Below are 11,984 nucleotides of genomic sequence, written 5' to 3'. Positions count from 1 at the left end.
CTCTGTTTTCAGCCTTTCATTAGAAAATTGCGCTTCACAAGTAGAAATTTGTGAGTCTCACTATTGAAGAAATTTCTGTTGAATAGAGCTGTCGGATATTTTTGAAAGTGGAGTTTGTTTTATGTTAATAAAGCAATCTCATCTTCCCACATACCTTTCGTCGTCCATTGCCCAAGGCGGCTTAAATGCATTACATGTTTTAAATTTGGTAAGTAGCTTACGACTAATTTTTTTTCGAAAAGACAGTTGCCTATTGTGAAACTGCCTTTACTTGAGCAGATTTGTTTTCCTAATTTAGATTAATTTATTCTGTTAAATTTGCAAACATATGTAATCATTTTATGTATCAATTTTAAAATTACAGATTGGTAAAATAATTTATGATGTTACAGCCAAGTCAACTAATTAAGTTTGAAAAAGATATTATAATATTGTTTACCTGCATTACATTTCTACAAAACCACTTTTTTTAAGCACAATTGAATACAGGATGTACATGCGACGAGACATGACGAAGGTTACACATAATTATTAAAATTGTCGTCTATGAAGCGGAGCGGTAAGCTACTATAGCTTTCGCTCATATCTTGCATTTATATATTTTACAGGTAAAAAGTACGATAGTATGCAGCAAGCAACTTAAAACTCTCTACAGAGTTTTTTTGGATTAATGAACTTTGAGGTAAGTTTATATTAGATTATGCTACTAAATTTTTGCGCGTTATTATTTCAAGTTGCAGTTTTTTTCTCTTATATTGGTAAATAGAAGAGCTAAAAAAAATCCAATATCATTTGTCTCTTCTTTTAATCAAAATATTTTACATACCCGCGAATTCGCATTGGTTTTTGTACTATTTCTCTAAAGCAATTGAAATTGAATAAAAGCTGTGTGTGTGTTATGTAGAATGTTACGTTTATAATCATAATCTAACTAAATATAACTAATAATTGAAATTTTCGGGAATTTCTAACCGACATCTTTTAAAAGGACCAAATATAGAATTTGCCAGTAGTATAAGTCATCATTAGTCTAGTTTGAAATGACAAATATGTTACTAATGACTAGAATTTATTCTCCTTTTCTTTCTTCTAAAATATGATAGTACTTAAACTGGTGCTTTTCAGTTAAAGATTTAGACCCGCCAGCAGCCAAGCTGAGCACTGGTTGATCGGTCCGAGGCTCGAAACCCGTGAATGGGCTAGCAGCATGGGCGTTTTCGTGGTTTTCCCCATGTGTAACGTATACACCAGCCAGTTTCCATTGGAAAGGAGCCCTCCAGCGGCCGAGCGGTAAAGTCGCTGAACACTGGTAGTTCGGTCCGAGGTTCGAATCCCGCGAACGGGCTGGCTGCATGGGCGTTTTCGTGGTTTTCCCCATGTGCAATGGGTATACGAGCCAGTTTCCCTTAGAAAGTCCTCCACGAAGGCATCCCTCCCCTTAGGCAGATAGCCCTAGTGTGCTTTGCCGTAATTAAATAAATGAAACGATCCATTGGAAAGTACTCTACGAAGGCATTCCTTCCTTTAGGCAGATAGCTTTCGAGACTTTGCCGTATTCGTATAAACCGAAACCAATTAAAGACTTACCACGCTTTCTAGGGGCCATACTTATATCTTTCTTAATGTCTTAGACATGTTAGATACAAGAGGAAACGAAACGATCGGGCGTAGCGACAAGGAAATATTATCTAATTTCATGACAAAAATCTTCCAAAAAAAAAAAAAAAAAAAAAAAAAAAAACATTGTGGGCCTATGCTACTTTTTTTTGCTTCCTTGTATGAAGTAAAGGCAGTATTGCAATCAAGAGAAATGTCGGGTTTCATATTTCAACGAAAATGTCCATTTTGATATTCCCGAATCCATATGGACGATTTTTGTGTATGTGTGTGTGTCATACAAACAAAATGAAAGTTTTTTTTTTTTTTTTTCAAAACATATTGTAAAATGGATTTAAAATGAATTCAAAAGGCATTTTTTTCTTGACGTCTGTACGTACGTATGCATGTATGTATCTCACAGAACTAAATTTTTGAAAATTATGAATATTACAAATAAGAATGTATTTCCAAATTTCCTTATTTTTTACGATATTTTAACTCTTTGCCTGTAAAATATTAACAGCTATTTTTTAATATATATTTCTAGGCGAATGGATTCATATATATTATTTTGAGAAAAAATTGATAGTTGAAAGCTGGAAGATATTTTTTGTTAGTGTAAATCTTAATTCTAGCCGGAGCGTACCAGAAACTATAAATAAGGGGTCTCTTTTATGAAACTGAACCACTATTTCAGCAGAAAAATCATTTGATCCCTTAAAATTTTATTTTAGTATTAAGCATAGCTTAAAAATCGGTTCCGACTTCTAATACATGAAGGTCGAGAGTTTTAGGGAAAGAAACGCCTAACTCCCCGTACAGAGTAAAGCCTTTTTCTCCAGAAGTGCAATGAATTCATGAGATCTTGTTGCTTAAATGCGACTTCCTGATGCTTATGTAGTTTAGTGGCCTTTATAAGCTATGCTCAACTAATCCCTAAGGCGATCAGATTATAAACTACGAACGAAAAAATTCCAGCCGGGAAGTCGGAGAAAGGGAGGAAAGAGGGCTCATCGGGCCATGTAAAAACGCAATTCATATCATCGACACATGACACTCCCTTTGTAGACAAGTGAGCTTTAAACTGATTGAATATACTAATGTACAACTAAAGGGAAGAGCAATGCCAACCAGAATAAATGCGAAAAAACAATAAAATTAATGCGAAAATGTAAATGCGTGGTATTTACAATGAGATGTACAATTAAGTAAGTGCCTTAGGTGACAAAATTATGGTCTTTCATGCGGTGTGTAGTGAATGGTCTTATGTTGACATCCTCTGGTATACAAATGTAGTTCAGAAGAAGCATTTAATTCTCCTGCAGTGTAATTTACACCTTTGTCAAAGAATTTGCTATTAAGCCTGCGCAGGTATTTATTTATGTACTCTATTTGCAGGTCGTCGTGCAACAGCCTGTTTCGTGCGTCGGTAATAGTACGCAATATCTTATTTTGCGTAACCTGCAACTTCTGAATTTCATTGCTTTTAGCTGTCGTGCAAACGGGAGAGGCAAAGCACATAATCGGTCTCAGTATAGAAATGTAAATCTGCTTCTTTCTGCGTAAGTCCAGATTTGAACACCTTCCAAGGAGGATATTTAGCTGCTGGGCTACTCATTTCGTCTTATTTGTAATATAACTTATGCGGGTGCTCCAAATAAGTCGCTGATTGATGTACACGCCCAAATACTTTGCATTATTTACCTGTGGAACTCTTTGTCCGAAGAGGTAGAGTGGCTGAACTGTGATTTTCAGCTTCTTTCTGCGTATTATGAGCAGTTGCGACTTAGCAGCGTTAGTGGAAATTCTCCAGTTAGAACACCATTCCTCAATATCAAACACAATATCTTGAAGAACGCTAATGGCTCTTTTGAATTGATGGACTTGACGACTGCGACCGCGGTATCGTCCGCGTAGCAGGCCAACAGTATATTTCTATTGAATTTGGTCCTTGGGAAGTCCACCACATAGAACAGATAAAGGACAGGTCCTAAACAGGACCCCTGGGGGACACCAGCTGAAATAGCCTTGTAACCTGAGTGACTTTGCTTGCAGCTCGCTGTGAAATATCTGTTGGTAATGTAGGAGTGAGTGAGCAGAATAAACTCTCTAGGTAGACTCATTTTAATCAGCTTATAGATTAAACCCTCATGCCAGACGTGGTTAAATACTTTGCCACGTCCAGCATGTGTAATACAGTGCAGCTCTTGTGATGTAACGCCGAGCCAATAAATTCTACTAGTCTGATGAGTTGCTTTGCTGTGGATAATTCCCTCATGAAACCATACTGCTCATCAGGTAGTAACTGTAAATAAGGTTGAAACTTGTTAAAGAATGATTCTCTCGAATATCTTAGCAAGGTTAGAAAGCAGACTAATCGGCTTGTGATTTTCAGCTTTTGTAATATCTTTTGCAGGTTTTGGGAGCAAAAATATCTTGGCATATTTCCAGCTTTCTGGGAAGTAACTTAACGAGATACAGGCGTTAAAAATTCCAGTGAGCCTTGTAATTCCACTTTTGGGAAAATTTCTGATCATGATGTTAGGTAACCCCGTCTATTCTTGGGTCCTTCTTGAGATTTAATTTGGAAATAATTTTTGTCACTTCGTTTGGAGTCGTAAGTCCACTTGCGTTGAGTGCAGTAGGAATTCGGAGCCATTCATTAACCTCGTTGTAAACATTCTGAATAAACTGATTATTGCAAGGCGTCATATTAGGGGTAAATTGCTCTAGGTGATTGGCAAAAACTTGAAATTTGTCAGTGTCAGAGTAAGCTGTGACTGCATTCGCCAGTACTGGTCTATCAGACTGGTGTGGGCTCTTTAACATTTTTGTGAAACGCCAAAAGGAGTAGCAATCCATCTCAAGCTCTGCAATTTTATCATTCCAGCTTTCTTTTTTAAATTCCTGAATTTCCTTTCTGATACGCTTACTGATCCTATTAAGTTCTAGTTTAGTGGTCGGATACCAAGTAATAATATAATAACATCTGCGTAGTATATTTCTCTCAGCTTTAAGAACCTTAATGAATATGGGAAGGTTAGCAATCTTTTCAGTTCTTTGAGTGACTTTAGTAGCTTTGTAGTACGAGTCGTTTAGGCATGAAATGAAAAAGTCAATAGTCTTATTAATATCTGTGGGGGTTTTCAGTACTCCAAGTCTAGAGAGTCGCTTCTTCACTACATTATGATACATCATCCCAGTCAGTGTAAGTTTTCGTAGTAGAATAATTTGTGCTCCTGACCCCTAGAGTAGCCACTCTGCTGGGCTGTGGTCGGAGCTAGGACCGTCCTGCACTTCCAAAACCATATTTCTGCTGATGTTAGACAAAACTATGTCTAAGATGTCTAGAGTGTATCTTGCGATATGCGGCCTAAATTTGGGTGCGTAAGGCACAAAGATTCCAACTGGATGATTTCCTATGAGTTCATTCAGAACCTTACCATTATGATTGGTGTTCCGACAACCCCAGTTTGTAACCTTTTCCCCAGTTCGTTCGACAACCTCAGTTCGTTTGAGTTGCGCCAGCCTCGGGAATATGAGCGTCAGTTCGCCCAGTCGGGCACGTGACCTTATCTGGTAACTGATTGGTCGCGCTGCGTTTTCGGTTTGAGACCTACTCGCTGCAGCCTGTTTCTCACTTTCTTTACGAGATGGCTCCACAATTACGTGGATGCTGGCCGCCAACTCAGAAATCAATGTGTAATTATGTTACCTAAGTCCTGACTAGGTTAGATTTTTGAACTTTTGGGAGCCTTCGGTTTGGGTTTTTGTCTCAAACTAACGTCACCTTCGAGTCTGGTACTGTGCGTGTACTGTACAGCAGCGGGTGCGGAGTCATCATCATTTACGTTGGCAAGAACATCAAATTTGTTTTTCACCTCAGTTGGGTACGATTCCGTATCACTCAGAGTACGCTTCGTGCTTTTGGTAACAATAATCCACTCCATATCGTGTTGGGAGACATTAGCATGGTGGTAACCAATTTCATCAGATGGGAACTGGTTAGAACCGGCTTGCGCTAAACCTAGTTCAGAGCCACGTGCAGAGTTCAGACTCCAGATCAACCCTTTCATCCTCAGTAAAAGATGATTCCTTCTCCTTAGAAGTTAATTCCGCATAACGGGCGAAGAATAGTTTGACCAGTGACATGATGATCAAGTCCTTAAATCAGTCCAGTCGTCAGGGAAAAATAAATGCGAAGGTCAATAAAATCGCACTAAGGCCTTTTTACCGCTCTTTGGTCACTTAAGACCGGTGAACAACCTTTTATATTCTATCGGCTGATCGTACAAGAAAAATAAAATCAAGTTGGTAAAACCGACAGTTGTGCTAGGAGAACCTTCCCGTGCTCGGACCAGAATGAGAGCTTGTCTGAGAACAGTAAACTTTTTGTTCCCGAAAGCACTGGAAGTGATCACCCTGGTTATGCTGTAGGTTACCTGGTCACTGATTCAGTGGTTTGAGTTACTCGCGATTTACAATAGAAAGAGAATATTGTTTATGTCACCCTCACCGATTCTAGTTACAACAGGCTTAACATAATTAAATACTAAGATAAATACCTCAAATGCGTTCAATGTTAGCGACTTCCAGCGGAAAGAGCCCCTGCAGACGCTTTGAAGCAGTGTAAACTAGGGATAGTCAACTTGGTTTCTACCTCCCACTAGAGGACGATTTCAGCTTCAATGATGGGCGGAAGAGGTCTTTGTCCATCCGATGATGAAAGTCCAGCTCTCGGATGTTTCGATATATTTATAAAGCTGTGACACTTTTTTCAGGCGTTGTTATGTAACTATAGCACGTTTAATGGGATTATCCCATCTCAACAAAGCGTGAGGTTAGGATAAATTTTCCTTAGAAAGTCCGCCACGGAGGCATACCTCCCCTTAGGCAGATAGCCCTAGTGTGCTTTGCCGTAATTAAACAAACCAAACCAAACCAAGGAGAAATTTTTCCGGGAGACGGACTTCTACCGTTTTGAAGGTTTCCTAGCCGAAACAGTTTCTCTGGAACCGATGTCCCGGCTAACTACGCGGGACATAAATTTTCTGTCTCTTATAAATACAAGCAAAGTATAAATAAATGGATAAATTTAACTATATATATTTTTACTAAGTCTCCACTCAAAAACATTATTTTGAATTTAAGCTAAACTAAGTTACTGCGAAACCGGTAGGCGGTAAGTAAATTTTAATACCTACAAAGTGGGCGGTAGGTATAAAAAGGTTGACTGCCGCTGATGCAAATCGAATATGGGAGATGAGAATAGTCAGTTGTACAGAGACTTACTTTCGTTCTCATGTTCTTGCGTTCTTACCAGTAAAGTCACAGAACCCTGGTAGTTCGGTCTGGGTCCCAAATCTGGGCGAACGGGCTAGCTGCATGGACGCTTTCATGGTTTTACCGATGTGTGTAACGTGTATACGAGCCAGTTTTCCTCAAAAATCCTTCTACGAAGGCAAACTTCTCTTAGGCAGATAGTCCTTGAGCGCTTTGCTATAATTAAATAAACCAAACAAATTCGAAGCTCACTTGTATACATGCAAAGTCAGAATCAAAACTCTTTGGTATACATATAAAAGCAAAATCGATACCATTTCTGTGCAAAGAGCGCACAATCGTGCATATATTTAGCTATTTTTAGAGATAATGCCAGAGTAATTTAGAGAAGTGCTAGAATAATTTAGAAAAGTTCAAACTACAGATTTATATTTAATTTTCTGTTTGCCTTCTTCTTTATATTTAACTTAGTCAAAAATCAGCTTGGCGATGATTTTACAGAAAACTGCGCTCTCGCTTTAATTTTCTGAAAACTTAATATCAATCCAAGATTAATTTTGCATATATATGATTACTTTTAATTTCGGATGTATACGCACTAGAAAATCTTTTCGCAGAACAATCGAACTGCAGTTGTTACGCAAAAAAAAAGAGCGATGCATCATAATGACGTCAAACTGCTTTATGATAATTCCCTTTACGAGGATCACGTCAGAGAGGGGGGTCACTCAAAAGAATGAACTAGCTCTTCTCTTCAACCTTGCTTAGACCGGCTCTACCGCCAACATCTGATTTAAGGCACTACACGGATTAGCCTCTCACCTTCCTATTTGGAAGGAAGTGGCAATCTGTCAGAGGCTCGGTTTCGTTATCGCTTGCCGCAAGCCTATGGGGGCCGAAACCACAAGCGATGGACTTTTAAATTTTGAAGTCTGTACTGCCACTTTGCTGAACTGGCTACATGGTGTATTGTATTTAGTTATGGTAAAGCACACGAGGGCTATCTGCCTAAGGGGAGGGATGCCTTCGTGGAGGACTTTCTAAGGGAAACTGGCTCTTATACACCTGGCTACATGGGATCACTATTCCTGGGGGCACAAAGTCGACGACGGGGTGGGCTTTCATATGAACACGGAGATTTAACTGGCCGTCTAGATCAGGTTTCTTAAACTATTTTCAATTCCGACCCCCTTTTATCACCAAGATTCTTTTGCGAGCCCCAGGACCCCATAATATTTACGAAACTTTTGTGAGACTCCAAAATTCTACACAAGAACTATGAAGATAACTATGGTCTTCACAATCGTAAAGTCACTTACCAGCGAGACGGGGTCCGTGTCACTCACGATTACTACAGAGGCGCTCCTCGAGGGTCCAGTATTGGCCCAATATTGTGTAATCTCATTGCGAATACTGCATTAGATTTAAATTTCGAAGGAAATGCACAAATCCAGGCCTACGCTGACGATTTTATCCTAATCATTCAAAGAGGTAATCGCACTGAAATAGAAAACAAAGCGAAAAAGGCGTTAGATCTTATCACTGACTGGAGCCTCAAGCTCAAACTTAAATTCAGCATCGATAAGACAAAAATGATCACCTTTCCAAAGGGGTAATAAACTTGTAAACAGCCCACTCCGTATTAAATGGCAGGGCCATGCACTACAAAATGAAGGTACTTTAAAATACCTAGGATTCTTACTTGATAGAAAACTCACCTGGATACCTCACTTAACGATGATACGAAATAAAACCTGCAATCTTATTAATAGCTTAAATCGCATTGTCACAGATTAATGGAATCTAAAAGGAAAACTTTTGAAAGAACTATATCTGCGGGGCATTGAAAGGATGATCCTTTACGGCTCCCCCATCTGGATGACTGGCACGGTTAGGGTTCGTCAGAAGCTACTTCAAATTCAACGCAGAACCCTTCTCAAAATCACTACCACATCCACAGCAGCTCTTCAGATCCCTGCAGAAATTCTCCCCTTAGATCTCAAAGCAGAAATCGAGTGTGGTACTTATAGGTTAGTTCATTTTAAGGACTTCTTCCGTCACCATCGAGATAGATAAGGCCTGCGCGCTGAGTTACTACGTCACTGCTAGGGGACCGGTCTTCGCGCTGTTTAGCTTCCTTGCTAAACACCCGTTTTTCTAAACCTATTCTATAAAATTGGTATCTCATATTATAAAATCTGTCTAAAACAAAATTACAAGCGGCAATATAATGTTTTACAAAGCTTATACGAATATGAAATATTTTCATTTTCTTTTGTTGGTATTTATTTTCAAAACAAAATTATTTGAGAATGGTGTGGTGCTTTTAAAAGCAAATCATTTCTTTGAAGAAAAATTGGTTTTAAAATTCAAGTAGCTAAACTTTTTACTTTGATTTTCCTGCACTGTCTTTGTGTCTCTCGTTGATTCTCATCACCGCATCAAATTTTTTTTTGTTTCACCCACTACTTTAACAAAATGTTTGCCAGTGGGAACACATGTTATCTCTCATTCTATAATTATTGCATATTTTTTATATCTATCATATTAATGTAGCAGGATTATAAAACATCAAACGAATGCAAGAGACTACTTAATATTTAGACTAACATTTAAATGCCTTATATCAGTCAGAAAATTTTTCTGAATGTAATAAATTACTAAATAGTCTAGTCTTAAAATTATTTCTTACTTACATATTGTATGTTAATCTGTATTACAGTTAATGTTTTCCTCTTAATGCTACATAATTATTTGACAGAATCTGTAGTTAAATTGAGATAATGTTTATTACATAGCTCTGAAGACTATCAATATTAAAATTCCAAATAAGACAGGAAGCAAGTTTTTTAAATAAAGTTATACACAATTTTTTTGAAAATATTTAAAAAATATACGAAATACTTAAAAAACTTTTAGAAACTGAAATTTCTTGTAAATATTTACATCATACCTATTTAACTATAAGCGTTATCTCTATTCTGAAAATATTTTTTCTATTAATATCCATATGAAAAGAAAATATAAATCCTAACATCATGTTCAAAACATTTCTGTATAATGTAAGCAATTTTTTTAACTTAACTTACATAGCTTTTGGTGGTGCCACGTACTCAAATTAAAGATTGTAATTTAAAAGATAATTAAAAAAAATGTTTTCAAAATTGCATTGAATTGAAATACAATGAAAACAAGTATGTCTACATATGAATTCAATTACTACTGCTTCTTCAATAACTGTACATTTTTAAAATTCCATTTTGCAGTTTCGCAATTTAATTACCTTAATATGAATCTTACATACATTACTTTAGAAACTTTTCTATTAGTCTCAGAAAGATTTATATTGCATAACAAATTTTAAACAAACTGATTGCATGATAATAACATATATAAAAGTGAACAGAAGCTATATTAGCTAAACATATGCATTTAAGTTTCATCAAGATAAAATGATATTTAATGATTTGCAAAAAACATTGATATTTAAATTTAAGAACACAGTACTCTGTCAAGAATCAAATTTACTCTGCATTTGATATTCTACATATTATGTAATGAAATAAGTGTTATGCTTCTAACCCCTTAGGACAGTCATTTCATATAAAATTAGTTTCCAATTAAAATAAATAATCATAAATTTTGCTGAAAATTTTTATATTACTAGTGTTAGTAATTATTACAAGAGATGATGCTTCAGATGTCAAAAGTAAACATAAATTCAATTCTTAAAGCATAATGAATAAAAAATTACAACTTATAAAAGCCAACAAAAAGTTTGCTGAGGGTCCCTTAACCGTGACGTCACAAGCCAGTTTCGTTTTAGAGCGCAGGCCTTATCTATCTCGATGGTGACGCTTCTTCCAGCTCGATGACTCCTCATTCATAGACCAGCGCTCCTTAGAACCACATTGCCACTATACTCTCGTCCACCTCTCACGAAAGTTATAAAATGGCTTAAACATCTACCAAAAGGACAGCACTTAGAAATCTTTTCTGATGGCTCTAAAGTTTCAGAGAAAGTAGGTGCAGCCTATGGCGCTTTCTAGAACAATACAGAAATTCACTCAGCACGGTTCAGACTTAGCGACCACGTCTCGGTTTTCCAGGCTGAGTCCTTCGCTTTAAAGAAGGCAGCTCTCTGGGCAGGCAACACCATTTTTCACCCATCAGCTTCTACACGGACAGCATGAGCGTCCTACAGGCACTGAACAAGAGAGCACACAAGCCTTCCACATCTCTTCATTAAAAAAATGCTTATTACCCTATCTTCTTCCAGGCAAGTGTCTCTATACTGGGTACGTAGTCATCAAGGTACCCAAGGTAACGAAAGGGCCGACTCTTTATTCATCGACTCAGAGATACCATTTTCCGTAGTCGCTGCCAAACACAAGATCTTCTGCGCCTTCATGTCCATCTGGCAAGCTCCCTGGGACGACTCAGACACCGGTCGATACACCTCTCCATCTTTCCCGTGGTTTCTACTAAAACGCTGAAAACGGATTTCTATCCACAACAAGCTTCCACAAATCATGGAAGATTTCCCGCGTACCTCAGCAGGTTCTGCCGTCGAAACGTAAAATGCGCCTGCGGTGCTTCAGCTTCTTCAGCAGACGTTTCACATTACATCCACGACTGTCCACTCACTCACTTCTCCCATCAGAGCCTTCCTTCCTCAGCTCCAGGGATCATATAGCCTCAAAGATCTTCTTCAAGATTACTACGGACAGCGGGGCGTCAGAACTATCATAGAGTATGTCTATTCTAAGAGAAATATAATCATAGCAGATAACCAAGTCTAAGCACCTGACGAAATGTAAAGGCAAGCCTCAACTCATATATATATGTAAATATCTCTAAGCTAACTAACCCATTTTGCTAATTTTATACTAACATTCCCAAAAAAATTGTAAGTTGGAGCACCCAACAAAAGTAATAACTATTGTTAAATCTGTTTATCTATAATAAGGTTGAAAAGATAAACAGCCAAATTAGGTTGCTGTAGCAACGATCAGAATAACATGACTGAGCTGTAGTGGCCATTGAGGGGTGGAGCAGGCGGAATAATAATAAATAAATAAATATTATTAATGTTTTGCATG

General features: G+C 37.6%; 1 protein-coding gene across 1 annotated transcript in view; it reads left to right on the top strand.

Moving 5' to 3' along the window:
• The first annotated feature begins 663 nt into the window (after positions 1 to 663).
• The window catches only part of LOC118202146 (diacylglycerol lipase-beta-like), a 189,706-nt gene continuing 178,385 nt past the window's right edge, over positions 664 to 11,984 (top strand). Inside the window, exon 1 of the mRNA XM_085810900.1 lies at positions 664 to 682. The gene's annotated coding sequence lies outside the window, so the exon portion shown is untranslated. The remainder of the gene's footprint in view (positions 683 to 11,984) is intronic.

The sequence above is a fragment of the Stegodyphus dumicola genome, chromosome 2, assembly GCF_044657685.1.
Source record: "Stegodyphus dumicola isolate Sdum_Otavi_A_Nest chromosome 2, ASM4465768v1".
NCBI lineage: Eukaryota > Metazoa > Arthropoda > Arachnida > Araneae > Eresidae > Stegodyphus > Stegodyphus dumicola.
The sequence above is the reverse complement of the archived record's forward strand: the minus strand, read 5'-3'. Positions and strand labels throughout refer to the sequence as shown.